Source organism: Hibiscus syriacus, unplaced genomic scaffold, assembly GCF_006381635.1.
Source record: "Hibiscus syriacus cultivar Baekdansim isolate YM2019G1 unplaced genomic scaffold, ASM638163v2 tig00110156_pilon, whole genome shotgun sequence".
NCBI lineage: Eukaryota > Viridiplantae > Streptophyta > Magnoliopsida > Malvales > Malvaceae > Hibiscus > Hibiscus syriacus.
In genome coordinates this window covers 20,356-40,851 of record NW_024062606.1, presented here as the reverse complement: position 1 = coordinate 40,851, position 20,496 = coordinate 20,356, and positions in this window count along the sequence as shown.

Genomic DNA, 20,496 nt, shown 5'->3' with positions numbered 1-20,496 from the left:
GAGTATGTTTATGGAGTGATAGAAGTGTTCGAGAAGTATCCTATCAAGTATATATAATAGATTGATTGTATTTTTTTTGTAACCCATTTTCATCAATAATAAAAAAAGTTTTTTAGATTTCAACATGGTATCAGAGTTGAAACGATGCATATGAAACCTTTGTTGCCCAAGACAGTGTGCTGGCATCTTGGCTCATATCGATTATTGGTTTGTCTCTTCTTTTCCACCTCATCGAAGTTGAGACAGGGACCAAAATCTGATTGAAGATTACTAAGTTTTTTACAAAATAAATCTTCAATCACGATTAGGAATATGCACTATAGGTATGAAGAAAGGTGATCTAAACATGACGACGTACATCGCTCAAGTGAAGAAAATGTACGGCTCTTTTGTTGCGTGTGGAGATCCAGTGTCAGAATACGAGCATGTAGTAACTATTTTGAACGGTCTTCCATCGGAGTATCGATCTTTTTTTTGTCGTGAATCATTTTCTCTCGAGAATGTTGTTTCCATGCTTATTGATGTCGAGACTCAACAACAAAACTTTGATCAGCTTGATAGTGTTTATCTTAGTGCAAGTATGACGAAAATGATAATTGTTGATTCTTCAGGTGATGGTGTTGTGGTTTCTCGCGGTAATAGTGTGTAGTCTGGAGTAATGGTTGGACAGTTGGTGACTATGGGTTCATTGTTGGGCAGAGGTAGTGGATTTCATGATATGATTGGGGATTGATGTCATGGCCATAATCAGTTTCAATGCCAACTTTGTGGTAAACTTGGGCACTTGGTTGACCGGTGTTGGTATCAGTTTGATCAGTATTTTTCGGGTGTTAGTGCCACTGGTACTTTGAGTAATAATGAATGTCATGATGAATTGAGCTTTGCTAATTCTACAAGTGTTAATAATTATGATGTTTTGTAAGACACTTCTAGTGCTCCAATAGTTGGTGATGTAGCTGCTGACTCGGGTGGTGCAGTAGTTGTTGCCTCAGGTAGTTATGACATGGTTGTTAACCTGGGTAGTAAGGTGATCGTTGACCCGGATGGTGAGTTGCCTGGTTGTAAAGTCAAGAGGGAACCGCCTAATGCACAAACAAATTCAAAAAGGGTGTGTTGCACTGAAAGTGGTGCAACTATTGTTGAAATAGAAATAGGAATATTGTAACTTTAGTCATTGCAATTTTTAGGGTATTTACAAGATTAGTCCCTAAGCTTCAACTATAAATACCCTAACCCATTTAGCTTCAAAATCATCCCAAAAATCATTTCTTTCTCCAAATACTAGAGAACTTTCTTGTGAGTAGTGAGTGTTTTGTAAACACCTGTAAATTTTCTCTCTTAGTAAAAGATCTGTAGCAGTTCGGAGACGTAAGCAAATTGGCTGAACTCCGTTATCAATCTCGGGTATTATTTTTCCGTTTTTATTTCGCATTCTCACAAATCTGGTTATAGGGAAATTACTTGTTACTCGTTTTATTTCACAACAACTGGTAATCAGAGCTTTTGGTTGTGAATTTTGTCAATTTTTTGCAAGGTTACTATTCATTACTATTCACATGAATAGTAAATTTTATGAATAGTAAAAATTTTGTCGGCGATACGAGTTTGTCGACGGAGGTGTTATAAGACATGTTGGTTCACACAAATTGTCAGAAACGATCCAAAAAAGCCAGATTCGAGTGGGAGCGATGGTTGCAAACGAAGGGAAGGTGAAAATTAAAAAGTTCGATGGTGCGAACTTTGACTTTTGGAAGATACAGATTGAAGATTTTCTGTACCAGAAAAATCTATATCAACCTCTCTCTAGAAAGCAACCAGAGGGCATGAAGAATGAAGACTGGGCTCTTCTCGATAGAAAAACCCTCGGAGTTATCCGACTGACGTTGTCCCGAAATGTTGCTGTCAATATAGTAATGGAAAAGACCACGGTGGGTCTTATGGCGACTCTCTCCAGTATGTATGAGAAGCCATCAGCTTCAAACAAAGTTCATTTGATGAGGCGATTATTCAATTTGCGTATGGCAGAAGGGGCATCGATAGCTCAACACCTAAATGAACTCAACACAATCACAACCCAGTTGAGTTCCGTGGAAATTGAATTTTATGATGAAGTTCGAGCTTTAATTCTTTTATCATCTCTACCAGAAAGTTGGAATGCTACTATTACAGCAGTCAACAGCTCATCGAGAAACATCAAATTAAAAATTCGACGATGTTCAGGATCTGGTACTGAGCGAAGAAATTTGACAGAGAGAATCGGGTGAAGCATCAACCTCCTCAGCCTTGCACACGGAGTCCAGAGGGAGAACTTCAGAAAGAAATACAAATCATGGCAGATCCAAATCCAGAACGGGAAAATCAAGAATGGGAACGAAAGATTTTACCTGTTATAACTGCAGCAAGAAGGGTCACTTTAAAAGAGATTGCTGAGCGCCGAAGAAAAATACCGGTGCACAGTAATCTGCTAACGTGACAGAGGAGACAGGTGATGCCATGATTCTAAGCGTCAACACTCTGATTGAATCATGGATCTTGATTCAGGAGCATCTTTCCACTCAACCCCCCCATGCCGAGAAATCATGGAGAACTATGTCAGTGGTGATTTTTGGAAGGTTCATCTAGCTGATGATGAAACCTTGAAGATCGTCGGAAAAGGAGACATCTGATTAAAGTTGTCAAACCAAACCACCTGGACGCTGAAAGGTGTGAGACATATTCCAGGCCTCAAAAGAAATTTGATTTCTGTTGGACAACTTGATGGAGAAGGATATAGTACAACATTTTCAGGATGTGAATGAAAGATTACCAAAGGAGAACTCGTCATTGCTCGTGGTAAGAAGATTGGTATTCTCTATGTAACCTCAAACTTAGAGAATATCATTGCTACAGTAGATGCTGATGGAAAATCAAACATATGGTACCAAAGGCTTGGTCATATGAGCGAGAAATGGATGAAGACACTTTTGTCAAAAGGGAAGCTGTCGGATCTAAAGAATGTAGATGTCGGACTATGCGAGGATTGTATCTTTGGCAAACAAAAGAAAGTCAACTTTGCAAAGATTGCTAAGACACCCAAGGCTGAAAAGTTAGAGTTGGTTCATACTGATGTATGGGGACCATCTCCAGTTCCATCTCTTACAGGCTTATTATATTATGTCACCTTCATCGATGATTCTACAAGGAATGTGTGAGTTTATTTTCTGAAGAAGAAATCAGAAGTCTTTGATACCTTCAGAAAATGGAAGGCCATGGTGGAAAATGAGACTGGTCTGAAAGTCAAGCGGTTGAGGTATGACAATGGAGGAGATTACATAAATCGTAGATTCAGATATTTTTACGCAAACAATGGGATCAAGATGGAGACAACAGTTCTCATGACACCGCAGCAGAATGGCGTAGCAGAGCGTATGAATAGAACTTTGAATGAACGTGTCAGAAGCATGAGGATACATGTCGGATTGCCCAAATTTCTATGGGCTGAAGCTATCAATACTATAGCTTACCTGAACAACCATGGGCCCTCAATTCCTTTGGATGGCAGAATACCAGAGGAAGTTTGGAACAAAAAAGAAATAAACCTTTCACACTTAAGAGTGTTTGGTTGTATTTCTTATATACACATAGATTCTGCTGAAAGAAGTAAACTTGATGACAAGTCCAACAAATGTGTCTTTGTTGGTTATGGTGGTGATGATTTTGGTTACCGATTTTGGGACTATGAAAATCGGAAGATCATCAGAAGCAGAGATGTCATTTTCAAGGAGAATGTGATGTACAAAGACATGTCAACCATAGAATCAACTAGCTCCAACACCGAAGCTGAAACAAAGGAATTTGCTGAGTTCGAGGAGATTTATGGAAATGATGTTCAGATCAATCTTGAAGTAGTTCAAGAAGAACCAGGCACACCAGAACTAAGACGCTCCCCTAGAATTCCTAAACTAACCCAACGTTATTCACCTTCTTTGCACTACTTGTTGCTGACTGACAATGGTGAACCAGAGTGCTATGAGAAAGAAATGCAGGTGGAGGATTCAGTCAAGTGGGAGCCTTCCATGAAAGATGAAATGAACTCGCTTATGTCAAATCAAACGTGGGAATTAGCTGAATTACCACCAGGCAAGAAAGCGCTCCATAATAAGTGGATTTACAGGATCAAAGAAGATCACGATGGGAGAAAATGCTACAAAGCAAGATTAGTTATCAAAGGCTTTCAGCAAAAAGAAGGTATTGACTACAATGAAATTTTCTCTCCAGTCATGAAACAGTCTACAATCAGACTGGTGTTGAAAATTGTAGTTGTAGAGAATCTACATCTTGAACAGTTAGATGTGAAGACAAATTTCCTTCATGGTGATTTGGAGGAAGAAATCTATATGAGTCAGCCAGAATGCTTCATAGAGGTAAGCAAGAAAAACCTAGTATGTAGGTTGAAGAAGAGCTTGTATGGTTTAAAACAAGCTCCTAGACAATGGTACAAGAAGTTCGATAGCTTCATGAGTAGCAGTGGTTTTACCAAATGCCAAGAAGATCATTGTTGCTACATCAAGAGGTTCGATAATAGCTTCATTATTTTATTGTTGTACGTTGATGACATGCTCGTTGCAGGCTCAGACATGCAAGAGATTATAAATTTGAAGCAAAAATTGTCGAAGCAATTTGCTATGAAGGATATGGGCGTTGCAAAGTAGATTCTTGGGATGAGGATTAAGAGAGACACAAAGTCGAGGACTTTGATGTTATCACAGGCTGAGTACATCAACAAAGTACTCTTCAGGTTCAACATGCAAGATGCTAAACCAGTAAGTACACCTTTAGGTGTTCATTTTAGACTCTCCAAAGAACTGTCACCAAAGACGGAGGAAGAACGTGCAAACATGGTTAAGGTTCCATATGCCTCAGCAATTGGAAGTCTGATGTATGCCATGGTTTGTACCAGACCAGATATTGCTCATGCAGTGGGAGCTGTTAGCAGGTACATGAATAATCCAGGCAAGATACACTGGGAAGCAGTCAAATGGATCCTCAGATATCTGCGGGGTACCACAAACAAAGCACTTTGTTTCAAAGGTGGAGATACGATACTGACAGGTTATGTAGATGCTGGCTTAGCCGAAAATGTTGACATCAGAAGGAGCACTACAGGGTATGTCTATACTCTAGGAGAAACTGCGGTGAGTTGGGTTTCTCAACTACAGAAGATAGTTGCTCTCTCCACAACTGAATTAGAATATGTCGCTGTTACAGAAGCCAGCAAGGAGATGGTTTGGCTCCAAAGTTTCTTGGAGGAGTTAGGCAAGAAACAAGAAAACAATGTCTTGTATTACGATAGTCAAAGTGATATCCATCTAGCAAAGAATCCGTTTTTTCATTCCAGGACGAAGCACATACAATTACAATATCATTTTATTCGGTCTCTTCTGGAAGATGGGATTTTGAAACTTGAAAAGATTAGTGGAGCTCAAAATCCGGAGACATTTTGACAAAGACGGTGACCACGGACAAACTGAAGTTGTGTTCAGCTTCAGTTGGCATGCTATAGTAACAAGACCAGAAATACTGCTGCATCGATCAAGGTGTGAAGACAGATTAAAATCAGTCTTCAAGTGGGAGATGTAAAGTCAAGGGGGCACCGCCTAATGCACAAACAAATTCAAAAAGGGTGTGTTGCACTGAAAGTGGTGCAGCTATTGTTGAAATAGAAATGAGAATATTGCAACTTTAGTCATTGCAATTTTTAGGGTATTTACAAGATTAGTCTCTAAGCTTCAACTATAAATACCCTAACCCATTTAGCTTCAAAATCATCCCAAAAATCATTTTTCCCCCCAATACTAGAGAGCTTTCTTGTGAGTAGTGAGTGTTTTGTAAACACCTGTAAAATTTCTCTCTTAGTAAAAGATCTACAACAGTCCGGAGACGTAAGCAAATTGGCTTAACTCCGTTATCAATTTTGGGTATTATTTCTCTGCTTTTATTTCGCATTCTCACTAATCTAGTTATAGGGAAATTACTTGTTACTCGTTTTATTTCCCAACACTGGTGGCAATGCAGCTGCATTTGTGGGTTCTGATGTTGATACACACTCTGGGCGTGATAATTCAGCTTGTTCTTTTGATGTGGCACCCAAATGTTTGGTGACTGATGCTAATAATGACACAAGTTTTATTCACGTAGGTTGTAATGTTGATAATTCTTCTACTCAATCTTTTAACTCTAATTCTATGATTACTAGAAGCAAACATAGGATTTTTAAACCAAATATTTTTCATGCTAAGGGCTTTGATCATGAAGAACTTGAACTAAAAATGATTCATCAAGCGTTTGAGGTACCATAATGGAAGTAAGCTACAATTTCTGAATATGATGCTTTAATTAATAGTGGCACTTGGACTTTAATTCCGTTACCTAAAGGAAGGACTTTGATTGGGTGTAAATGGTTATTTCGATTGAAGTGAAATCTATATGGCTCGATTACTCGTTACAAAGCGAGACTAGTGGCGAAAGTGTTGGATCAATCGAATGATGAAATAACAAAGAGGGGGTGAATTAGCAATTAAAATTTTGTGGAAGCTTAAGAATTTTTTTTAAAACGAATGAACACAAGAATTTAGAGTGGTTCGACTTTATCAACCAAAGTCTACTTCCACTACCTTACTTATCCACACTAAGGATTTTCACAAATTCACTAATTTGTATCTACCATTGAGGATAAGGTGTAACCATACAACTCCCTCAAGAATTATTCCCCAAATTATTGAGACACTCTCTCAAAGAGAAAATTACAAATTTACAAACTTACAAAAAAACCTCACAAGGAAAGTGTTTGCACAATTCAAGAACAAATAAGAACACTTGAGAAATGAATACAAATAAGTATAAGAAGTATTCTTTGAAAGCAAAAGGAATATTTGAAGAATGTTGACTTGATTTAGCTCACACTTGAAGATTTTAGCTTTCTCCCTTGTTTCTTATCTTCACAAATGGCTTGAGATCTTGTTCATATACTCCTTCAATCAATTCCAACCGTTTGAGTGGTTGTGGGAGTGAATAGAGCCATTGGGGGCAGTTTTTCCACATTAAATGCTGCTTAGAAACTATTGGTATTGGTGCTATATCTATAGTATCGATACTACCTGCAATAAATACGAAAAATTTGACCCGTGGAAGCCAATGGTATCGATACCATCCAAGAAGTATCGATACTTCTATATATAGTAGTATCAATACCAACAATGGTATCGATACCATTTTTGCATTCTGTTAAAATTTGGAGTCAAAACTAAAGGAGTAGTATCGGTACCGTGTTTATGGTATCGGTACTACTATAAGGCATGGTATCGATACTGCTAAAACAATATCGTTACTACCTCTTTGAAAATATAATTTTGACTCTATTCAAGTTCGAAACACTTTGTAAAAAAATATTTCAAAAATATTTTTAGTGTGAATTTCAATTTTTCATTTAGTAAGGAGTAAAAATTGATACTATAAAAATTTGAGTAATATTTGTAATATTCGAATAATTTAATCGAATATAATATTTGAATAAAATATAAAATCTTAAAATTCATTAACACATTTATTTTTTATATCGAAATATCAAAATGTTTTCAACAGAAAGGCTTTGTTAAAGTCCCTGGATAAGATTTTAAGGACACATTTAGTCTGGTTGTGAAAACAACTACTGTAAATATGGTGTTATCGTTGGCAATACAACATAACTAGAAACTTTGTCAAGTTGATGTGAACAATGCCTTTTTGAATAGAGATTTGACTGAGGATGTTTTATGATTCAACCTCATGGCTTTGAGCACAAGTCTACCAATGGAAAGCGTTTGGTGTGTAAACTACAAAAGGCTCTTTACGGATTAAAGCAAGTGCCACAAAATTGGTATGCTAAGCTTCAATCCTTTTTACTTAGTATTTTTTTTCATTGGAACCAAAGCGGATGAATCATTGTTTGTTCGACACGATGGTGGTCGATGTGTTTTTGTTCTTGTTTACGTGGATGATATCGTTATCACAGGGAATTGTGATGAATTAATTGAGGAAGTTGTGCAGTTTCTTAGACAAGGGTTTTCGTTAAAGGATCTAGGTGAATTGCATTTTTTTCTTAGACTTGAAGTTGATAGATGTGAATGAGCATTACTTCTTAGTTAATATAAGTATATTCTTGAGATGTTGGCACGTGCGGGTATGTGGGATGCTAAATATGTTCCTACACCGATGTTATATTCTCCTAAGTTATCTCTTGATGGTGGACGACCTCTTGATGATCCTCCGTTGTATCGTAGTGTGGTTGGTGGATTATTGTATCTAAGCCATACCAAACCAGATATTTCTTTTAGTGTAATTGTGTGGCTCAATACATGCATCAACCATGTAAGTTGCATTAGTTGGAGGTTAAATGAATTTTGTGTTATTTAAGCAGCACAATGAAGTATGGTTGTTGTTCGTCCTACAAAGAATGATGTTTCATTGTGTTCATTTTCAGATACGGATTGGGCAAATAATTCTGATGATCGACATTCGATGTCAGGGTATTGTGTATTTTGAGATAACCTTATTTCATGGAGTTCAAAGAAACAACAATCTATGTCTCGATCTACGTCATAGGCTGAGTTTTGTGGTATCGTCGATGTAGTGTTTGAACTTATGTGGTTGCAAGTGTTACTTGCTGACATGGGTGTTGAGACCACGATAGTTTTGATTGTTTAGAGTGACAGTACCAGCGTTGTGGCTATGAGTGCAAATCCTGTATTTCATACACGGTCTAAGCACGTGGAACTTGATGTTCATTTTGTTCAGAAACGAGTTGCAAATGAATCGATTTATGTGAATTATGTGCCTGGACGATTTCAATTGGTTGATGGTTTTACCAAGCCATTTTCAAAATCTTATTTTCCTTTGTTTTATGCTAAAATAAACGTAGTCACCGGTGTTGAATCTTATGTCTTGACTAAGCAATGGGAATGTTAAGCAAAAAGAATTATGAGAGTGAGTGCAGGTGTGTGAAAAACGTGATGTTGAGTTTGTTATAGTGTGGGTCCCTTTGTATGCCAACTGGAGTACGATTATGGAGTGAGAGGAGTGTTCGAGAAATATCCTATTAAGTCTATATAATAAACTGATTGTATCTTGCTTTTGTAACCCTTTTCATCAATAATAAAAAAAGTTTTTTAGATTTCAACTATTGAACACCAAGAGGAAAACCTTCATTCCAATGAATGCAATTAATTTTATTGAATCTCTTACAATTGAATGGGGTTTTATTCTTTTTCAAACTTGTTTGGTAACTTTTTTTTAGAAAGGTTTGGGTTGTGGCACCTTGTGTGCTAGCTAAGGATGACAATTTTTTTGATTCTAGGTATTCTGATTAGATCTAATTTGATAAGGATGTTCTTTTATAATTTCACATTTAGATTAGGTTTGATGAAGAAGAGAGTGGAAATCAATACGAATTTGAATTTAATTGAGACCTTCGAAGCTCCGTACCCATCAATTAGTTTTTTTATTTCACGTGATATTAATATTTTTATATAAAAAATCAAAAACATATGATTAGAAAAAAATAATGATATTAATATTATATTTTTTTACATTTTTTTACTAGAAGTCGATATAAACAACCAATTCTATCTAAGCTAATACCAATTTACCTTTGAGGGTTTAACATTTTTTCATGCACTAAAAATGCCCAAGGTTTTGCATAAACAATAGTGGGAAAGCTTTGTTGAAGCCATACGTCTGATCCATCATGATTCCAGGGACAGAGGCCTAAAAATAAATCTATATATCTATTTAAACATATAAATAATTGACTATTTTGAAAATTTATCCTTTTCAAAGGTTGTTGTTATTATGGAGGGGTATAAGCTTTAAATTTAATGATTTTATAAGGTTAGATATTTTTTTTAAAAAAATAATCCAAATGTCATAATAACTTTTTTAGGAATATTTAAGATTTAGTTAATAAGAATATTAAATTGATGATAAATAAAAATATAATACTTAAATCAAATTTAGATGGATAAAAAAATCTATACATGTCATTCTTAGTTGTTATGCAATTACTGGGCCATTATTTTTTATTGGAGCTCGAAAGCTCCTCGACTTTAATCATTGACCAAAAAAGTCATTATCGTGAGTAATAAAATGGTATTCCCACTAACCTCTTAATAATAACTTATCTCTATAATTTTTTGTTTAGTATATTATAATTATAAGTGTAGTCTTCTTTTAGCTTTGTGCAAAGGATTAGGGATCTCTTCTCTATTTCTTCAGGAGCAGAGCAGTAGATTCAAGATCTTCAAAAGAATTACAAGGAAGATGGGCACGATGACTGAAGACCAAACTTCAAGCTCCAAAAATGGCTCTAACTCTAACCAGATATGGACTATGTACAACCTGTACCAAGCGGGATTGTCTTCTCAATCCCAAGAGAAGAGTATCAAGGGGAAACCCTCCAGTAAAAAAGACAAGAAGCAAGATGGAGCCGCCGCAGGGGCAGCACCGTTAGCAGCAGCAGATCCCGACTGGGATGCTAATCAAAACGATTTTGGCGTGGAGAGCTTGCCACCTATGTTGCACTGATACTGATACGGGCAGGGTACGAGGAAGGCAAGGGGGCAACATATAAAATAATTTTAAAATTATAAATATATATAAAAATCATAAATAAAGTCATATAAAGACTCAAACCACAATATTAAGTTTAGAACAGTAAAATCCATAAACAAACCATAATATTAAAATGTCAAATTTCAAGATTCAAACCATAATATTAACTCATAATAATAAAATCCATAATAAAATCATAATATTAAAGTGTCAAATTTTAAGACTCAAACCATAATATTAAGTCTAGAAAAATATTAAACCAAAATCAAACATTGTTAACATGTTCCGAGATTAATTGGCTCTCTAAATCCAGCTCACTTGATCCAGCTCATCAAGTGAGAGTTCGACAAACCCTAAATATCCAACATCTCCCAATAAATCAAAAGCATCTCCACCAGCATCCCACATCTTGGTTTTCTCATCCTCATATTGACTATAACTCCTTGATAAAAAACGAAGATTGAAGTGGATGTAAACTAAATCTTTGGCGCGACTCAGATTTAACCTATTCCTCCTAAGTGAGTGGATAAAAGAATAAGTGCTCCAATTTCTTTCACAACAAGAGGATGAAGTAGGTTGTCCAAGCACTTTAAAAGCCAAAGATTGGAGCAATGGAATTTCGACACCAAAGTTAGCCCACCAACTTTTCGGATCCGAAGAATACCTCTTTGTAAGAGACATCGAATCTTTAAAAGGTCCGAGCTTAAGTGAGAAACAAGCAAATTCATCCAAGACTTTGTCATAATCATCATCATTTGGAAACAACCTACGAAAACATTTCATTCTCTCTCGAGATATTTCACCATATCTATGATGAGCAACTCTACAAGGATCTTCGCTAAGCCAACAATCACTATAAAACCTTCAACATATTAAAAAGAAAATTACACATAGCATCAAAGAACTAGGAGTTAAAAATATAAAATTCAAAACTAACAAAGTTATGTATGTACCTTGGATTTAGTGAATGAGCTAGACAATGAAGAGGAAAATAACTCTTTGTCCAACGAGCTATAAGAATCCTATAAACAACATGATAAAAGGACTGAAGTCTAAAAAATAACGTTTTTCCTTCTTGTAAATTTCACACTTCACTTTCTCAATCATGGAATCCCACAACTCATATACCAAATGAAGACATGGCTTATCAGTGTCACATACTCTAAGCATGTCATTGATGGGCTTTGTAAAATCAATTATGTAAGCTATTTTATCCCACCAATCATCATTCACAAGCTTTTCTTTCACAAAGTTTGCTTTCACCGTGTCATCCTCCCTATAAGAATTTCATTCATCACTAATGACCATTGCTTGAAGTACCTGTTTGATGAGCTTAAACCTCTTAAGCATCACAATGATCGAAGCAAAACGAGTATTAACAACTGAAAGTAACTTAAGAGGACTAAATCTTTGAAGATTATTAATCTCATGTTGTGGTTCATGATGAAATTCTTGATTTGTATGGCATCCACATGAATATCAGTAATCCAATGGCACAAGTCATATGTTTCCTCATTTCCCTTGACATTTTTTGCCGAAAAAATGTTCTTCAAGGTAATATTAAGTTTATGGACAACACACGGTGTCCAATAAATATGAGGATACATGCTCTCAATAATCTCTCTTGCCCCCTTGCAATTAGCTGCATTGTCAATAATAATTTGCACCATATTTTGATGACCAACCTAATCAATCACTTCTTTCATCAAATTAGCAATGAAAAACTTATCTTTGACTACACCAAAACAATTCACAGCTTTAAGAAACATAGACTCATTTCCAAAAGTAGCCATGAAATTAATGAGAGGCTTTCTTGTTGGATCACTCCAACCATTACACACAATAGTTAACCCTTTTTCTTGCCATATTGCTTTAATCGATTGCAAGAGATTCTCAACGTTATTTTTTTCTTGTTGGAGCAATGTGATTCACAATTTATTATAACCAAGGGGAACATAACCAGGAATATTGTGAATTGTAGCAAAAGTGAAAGCCCTATGATAATGAGGATTTCTAACAAGATTAAAGGGCATACCACCGGTGTAGAACATTCTTGCAATTTCTTCATCTAATTGGTCTCTCGTATTCATGTCGAATGCTTTAGAAAGAGGTGACAAGCTAGATTTTCTCTTCTTAGAAGAATAATCAATCTCAATTCCAGCTGAAGATTGAGAGGGCAAAGAAACTTCTCTAGTTACTCCTTGTTTCTTTATATTCTCCCACTCTTCTACTAACCTTACCATTTCAAGTTTTTGATTTGTATTTACATTTTTGTAAATTGCAACTCCTTCATTTTTAATTTGAAGCAAATGTGCCTTTATCCTAGTATAACTTCCATTACGGGTTTCGCCGCAAATGTTACATCAGAAATTCCAAGTTCCTCCAACAATCCCTCGCTTTTCTATCTTTGTCATATAATTTCACAATGGAGATAAATTCTCATTTTGGGAAGATGAAATTGACCCACTCCCATTATTACTTCCAGTCTTACTACCACTTTGAGATGCCATATTTGTATTAAATTAATTTGTTTACATTAAAAAATTAATTGAGTTTAAATATTATGCATCAATTGAATGTAATTGAAAACAAAGCATGCTGATTAATGTTTACATGATTTTAATAAAGCCTAGCTCCTAAACCAATTAATGAAGAGATCAAATAAACATAATGCAACATGTGAAATAAACCTAAGGTTTTTTATTGACTTTGATTTTCTTTTTCAGTAGTTCATTTTGTGATATAAAAGGCGAAAAGAGATGTGGATATAAGTTACATATAGACTACTATTAATGAATATAAAAGGATATTCAATACAATCAATATAGATCATTCATCTATTGAAGTGCTTAAGAGTTTAGTCTCCTATAACCTAAAGGTGGACTCGAACAAGACAATGTGATGATCTAACCCTAATATGTTTTGCTTAGAATTGGAAAAAGATTGCCAAAAAATGGATTTCTTTCTATCCTATTTCGATTATGGAATTTGTTATACTCTATTTTTTGTTCTTGAGAAATCGAAACTGTTACTACTAGAAAAATGAAAACCAACACTGTTTAAATTGCAAAGGATATTCGGTAATGAAAATAAATTGAAAAGGGTAGACAAAACAAATTGAAAAACGTAGAGAAATTGAGAACTTACATAGCCAACTGATAGTTTAAAACCTGGAAGTCTTCACTTCAGCATCACAAATTTAGTTTTTGGAATGAAAGAAGGTTGTTTTATAATTTCTGGTGATGAGAGTTGAGAGGCGATGAGAGAAGAAAGAGGGTATCGAGAAGCTGTAAAATTATGTTTTGATGTGAGTTTTTTTAAATAAGAAATGACAAAAAAGATCATGGGGACACAAGTGAAAGTCACATGTTGTCCCCTAAACTTCCTCAGGTCTCGGTGAAATATCCTCGATGTCGTTAAGCCATACCTGCCATCGTGGCACATCCCCGGTACATACCCCAGTCGTCCCCGTGTCGTCCCCATACCAGGGACGTATCGGGTACTTGAAACGGCACAACTATGATGTCATTGTGCTTCCTAGCTTACCACTGAAAAAGAAATTGAAAAAGATATGCGGACCTCTACGCGTCGTGTGTGTTTTTACAAAAGACGAGATGTCTCTCGAAATGATGCTTCTCCAAGACAGGGGCATTGGTTCCCTAAAGACGATCAGAGTCATTAGGCAATGGGGCATCGGTAAAACAACCCTTTACATGACGATTCTCAAAAATGGGAAGGTGAAGGTAATATACAAGAAAATATTCTAGAGAACCTTGTCGGAAGTGCTCGGGATACAGACAACCGAAGTTGAAGGTACAGAGGATATCGTCGAGCTGGTATTCCGACGTGGACGGCGTTTCTTAACATCTAGATGTTTGTAACCAGAAACTAAAGGAGAAAGGGAGATGAGTACTACGAAACATGGTTTTAAATAGCATTCGCGATCACGTTTTCAATCTCGTCGTGTTTATCACGGTTATGGATATAACGGATGCTATTGCGATCATTACGGATATCGCGATCGTGAATTTTTTTCAAATGAGCTTATTTTTTAAATAAAAAACCTATTTTTAATTAAAATAATAGAATAATAGCGGAATAGCGGTCCGTTATTGCCACGATTGGTCGTGATCCATTAAATTATGGCTGCGATCCTTCGTTATTGGTGTGATCCCACTTTACATTGTTATTTTCCACGATAGCTGTTTTGGACACCATCGCGGCCACGATATAACGAGCACCATACCACTGTTCAAAACTCTGCTACGGAAAACTCAAGGCTTGCATCAATGGAGTTCCAAAGGAGAACGGAGGAGTAATTCTCGTGACGTGTAGATTTGAGGAAGCAACAAAGAAGCTGGTGGGGGAAAAGAACTTGTACCATTTTCATCCCTTGAATAATCCAGACAGCTGCTGGTGGATATACAATGAGGCGGTGAGAGATAAAGATATAACGGAAGATGAAACAGTTTCGAAAAAGGTGAAGGAGGAATTGATGAAGAGGCATGGAGGTGATGTGATCCTAACCAGCCCTAATTTTCTTTTTGATTTGATCACATCATTGAAGTTCATCAAGGCTAATTCAAAGGAGTTATACCTTACTTCATCCTCTACTTGCTCATTTATGCACTAATTTTATTATTCATTTGCATGATTATATTTGTGCATGAATTTGCATGAGAATTTAAAAATCTGCATAACATTCATTTCTTTTAATAAGTGTGCTGATCATTAAAGCATTCATTGCATTTAAATATGCATTTCATTCAGCTATGCATTTCATTTAACAAAGTTAGTTCATTAATTAAACTAGTTCATTCATCAAACTAGTTCATTTATTAAACTAAATTTTAATTGTTTCATGTATGTTTTCAATTAAAGATTGAATAAAGTTCACCTTTGTGTCTAGGTTCATGATAGAAGTTGAACGGTTTCATCAGATGCAAGAATATCAGTCAGAATGTCTTTCAATTATGGATGTGATACAGATGTATTTGGTTCTAGAAAGTAATTGGAAATTATTCCTCTATCTCTTAGCTTTCCAACACCTTTTGAATCACCTCAATCCGATATCGGGAGCTTGAGATATGATCGATTTATTGAAAACAGTGCATGATAGAATTTTATGCATGGATGATTTGGATGAGTTTGAGCCAATGGAGTCTTTTCAACTTCATCAAGTGAGAAGCTATTGAAGGACTCTTAATTCATTCATTCAAGGCATTCAAATATGATTTTTATCATCTAAATTCAATAGTTGTTCATATTCTTCAAGGGAACATGCAATGAAGGCTGATTTAATTCACTTATTAAGACAATTTTCAGCATGGAATAACAAGAGTCTTCCACCCCTTGGAATAAATTAAGGCCAAATTCAGCTTCAAATTGTCTAGATTCATCCCCAAAAATGATCTAGAATATTCAACGAACCTTGAAGGTAAGAAAGACAAATCATTCAAGTGCATTTTTATTGCTACATTGATGAGAATGTTTTCATCTTTTGAGTCTTTTCATATGCTTCTTAGAAACACTATAAATAGGCACATTTGGGATCATTTGTAGACATACTTTTGAATATATAAAACATCTTTGAGAGATTGCTTTCATTCTTGTTCTCTTGTAGAACTTTATCGGCTTCAAGATAGTCTTGTAGTCTTCATCAGTTTCCTTTTGTTATATCATTGGTTCCTAGATCATCTATAGCTAGTTGGTCACGTTCCATCTACTTCCACTTCAATTCCATCTATTTATATTGTTGGTTCCTAACTCCATATAGTTAAAGGGCCACAATCCATTTTCTTTTCAATCCATCTTACACATTCCACGTCATTACCAGCCCATACCTTCGCCATACTTCCATTCCATACAAACTACAACTTCCATTATCTTCCGTACTTAACCAAATCCTAAAAATCATTTCCATATCAATCCTTCATTTCCGTTACATCTCTATCCTTCATTAACATCTTACAAGTCATGATTCTCAGGTTCAAAGCAAGCAATTTAATCTCTTACTAGAATCACGATCGGGCAATCATATATATAATTCGAAACTCATAATCGAGATCATATCAGGAGGTCTGCCTTGTGTTGCATGAATGATGGGTAAAATCAAGGCTCTACAGTTATCCGACGACAAAAATAAAGCTAATCAGAATAACAACACTCTGCTGCCTTGACATTTCTGGCTGTCTTTGGTTGAGGTTTTGCAATTTGATGTGCTCTTTTTTACTTCTATTTGTATTTGTATTTGCAGCCGTTTCTATGGACATATTAATTCCAAGTTGGATTTTGTTTTTAAAATGTCAAATGTTTTAATTCGAATGTTTTAAAATTTCTTATATTTAACATGAATCGAATTATTTCAATTTTAAAGAAACGACTGATATTCTTAAAGGTTATATGTCTGAACATCATCAATTGATTGAAAGATTAACATCAACTGATTAGAAATATTAAAAAATATTATTTTATAATTATTTTAATTAAATAAAAAATTATATTTGTATTTTTTTAAAAATGAATTAATTGTTATATTATCTGTAACTCTCAAATTAACGATTAAATGTAATAATGAATCAAAGTTAAAAAAATATTATGATTTTTTATAAAAAAAAATTATAAAATTAGACATTATAAAATTAGATAAACTACTTATTAGTCAGTCAGTCACTTATTATGTAATTTTTAATTTTGATATTTCAATTATTAACTTTTTTAAAAATATCATATATAATACTACTTCCGTTCCACATAAAATATTTATTATTGATTTCTTGGTCAATTTTTTTAAACTTTAACTATTTATTATATAAAATTTATTTTTGATAAAAACATGAAAATGTATTTTAAAAAAATTTAATCAAGTGATTTTAAAGTATATATTTTATAAAATATAATTTTTTAAAATATTTAAAATAGTTGTGTCCAAAATTTTAAAAAAATAACTTTTAAAAAGTTAATAAAAATTAATTTAATAGGACGAAGAGAATATTATATTTTATTTTTATTTTTATTTTTTGAAAACTTTTATCGATGATGATAATTTTTATGAGGATTGTTGTTGCACCGGCTGATGCATCAGCCATCGATGAAGCAGATAATAGCCTTTAGTTATAATAAGTAAGCTCAGTGGTTTAGGATTTTAGGCGCCGAATCATCTCCCCAATATATGGGTTAAATTCCCCGCTTTGCTTATTCTTCTTCTTTAATTAATTTTTCATCAAACGATAGTAACACATATTATTAATTGATTGGATAAAAATATTTTAGATTAAAATTAAAAAAACATCTTCTAATCATGTCATGATATGTGTTGTAGTATAATTAAAAATTAAATTAACTTAAAATTAACTTTTGGTGTCTAAAATTTTTTTCATTCAAGATAAGTGTCTAATGTTTTCTCTATTACACTTTTATGTGACAACAGTTAAAACAACCCTTAAGTGACATATGTCATGTTTATATTTTTAAATAAAATATTATTTAAATTTTTTTATAAAAGAAACTAAAAATGACACTTGTTATTTTTCTAATAATGAACATATAAAAGTGTAATGAATAAAACATTAGAAAACTATTTTAACAAAAAGATTATTTAGTGAATTTAAATAATTATTTTTATATTAAGCCAAAAAAATAAGATAAAGAATAGTTGAGTATTCGGGGGGAATTACGAGATAAAAAGGCAGTGGATGGACCCTGCCAGTCCTACGTGAATGGCCCAAATGTATGGGTTGGATTTGCAATTTTCTATTTTAGCTCTAAAAGGACCCATCAAAATAGCACAAAAAATAAAATTAATCGAAATTGAATTTTTAAAAATAATAATAAGACTTAATTTTTATTAAATATGTATAAAGATAATGGACGTTTTTCCCGATAAATCACCAGTGATCGGTATATTTACCGATCTAACATCAGTCAGATTATATTCTCCGATCTAACATCAGTAAGATTATATTCTCCGATCTAACACCCGTAGCAGTAAAACGCGCGTCCTGAACCGCGCTATACGCTGATTTGGCGTCACGTGGGTATAGCGCTCCCCTGCCTCGTGATATACAATGATTTGGCGCCATGTGAGTATAGCGCGCCCCCTGATTCGCGCTATACCTGGGTATCTGACACGTGGGGTATAGCGCGATGCAGGGGGCGCGCTATACCCCTAAATACCCGCCTCTCCACATCCCAATCCTCCCTATAAATACTCTCATCCTCAATCATTTTTATCACACCAAATTCTCTCAAATTCTCTAAATTTCTCTCAAATACTCTATCTTTTTAAGGTATATTTTATAATATTTTTACTATTATGTATTTAATTTATTTAAGTATTTTACTTTATTTAATATTTTACTAATATAATTCTATTATAGATATATAATAGAAGGTAGTCTACTTCGCTCGGATGAAAATCATATATCTCTACACTTTGCTGATACGATAACATTTTAACGTTTTAATTTAATTTAAATTATTAGTAATAATTAGTTGATTTATTTAATGCATGATTATTAGATTAAGAATTAAATATCTCGACACTTTGCTGATACGGTAACAGTTTAACGTTTTAATTTAATTTAAATTATTAGTAATAATTAGTTGATTTATTTAATGCATGATTATTAGATTAAGAATTTGTAATTATTTATTTTTAGGAGAAGGACCGTGTATTAGATCCTTTTATTAGGAATATTAAGTTAGTGATACCCAGCGTGTCTTGCCGTATTTAGTAGAGGCTGGATTCGATTACATAGGTAGATATCATGGTCACTGTAAGATAGAGCCAGACCCGATTTTTGCATTAGTAGAGCGGTGGAGGCCGGAGACCCACACATTCCATCTTCCGTGCGGAGAGTGCACGATCACGCTTGAGGATGTTTCTATGCACCTGGGGCTTCCGGTGGATGGAGATGTAATATCGGGGATAGCTTCCGGTTCTTGGACTACTTTATGTCGGGATAGTCTAGGACGTGTCCCGGAAAATTTTATCGGAGGTAGGATACCGTTAAATTGGTTAGATGCCAATTTTCGAGAGTTGAGAGCAGACGCCTCTGAGGATGAGGTTAAGATGTATGCACGGGCATGCATACTGCAGCTGATAGGAGGGTTGTTGATGCCGGACAAATCGCGCAACCTAGTTCACTGCATGTGGTTGCGACATCTTAGCGACTTTCGTCTCGCCGGATCATTCAGTTGGGGCTCGATAATTTTGGCTTTGCTGTACAGAGAGATGTGTGGAGCCACTGACTATAGGCGTAATGCTATCGGCGGATGTCTCCTGCTGCTGCAGTCTTGGGCATGGTATCGATTGCCCTTTTTATGTCCCGTTGTGAAGAACACATTCGTATTTCCACTACTTCTGAGGTAATTATAAAAATGATTTTGTATATTAATAATTTTATACAACGCATAACAAATTTTTTTTCCTTGAATAGGTGGTCTACTGATAGGAAAAATCATCAGGAGCTACCTGATGATTTAGAAAAAATTAGGGTGCTAATTGATCAGAAGGCTGGCACACAGGTTGGCGATGTTTGGATGTGAGGGCATAACAAATCTACTGATGATGTGAGGGTAGTGATCCCACCTGAGTTGAGGGGTCCATCAGATGTTTGAATGGCGATGGTCCCTCTGATCTGTTATGCGACCGTCGAGTGGCACTCCACTGATCGCGTGCTCCGGTAGTTTGGTTGTTTTCAACCAATTCCGGAAGCACCTCGCAATATGGACGAGTTGCATAGCTTAGATAGACGCGGTAAGACATATACAGATTGGCTGGTGAGGCATCATGAGTGGGTCGTGTTGTGGGAGGATCGACATCGACGCCTTCCACGTAAAGAGCCCATTTTTACTGACTTCTTGATGTAT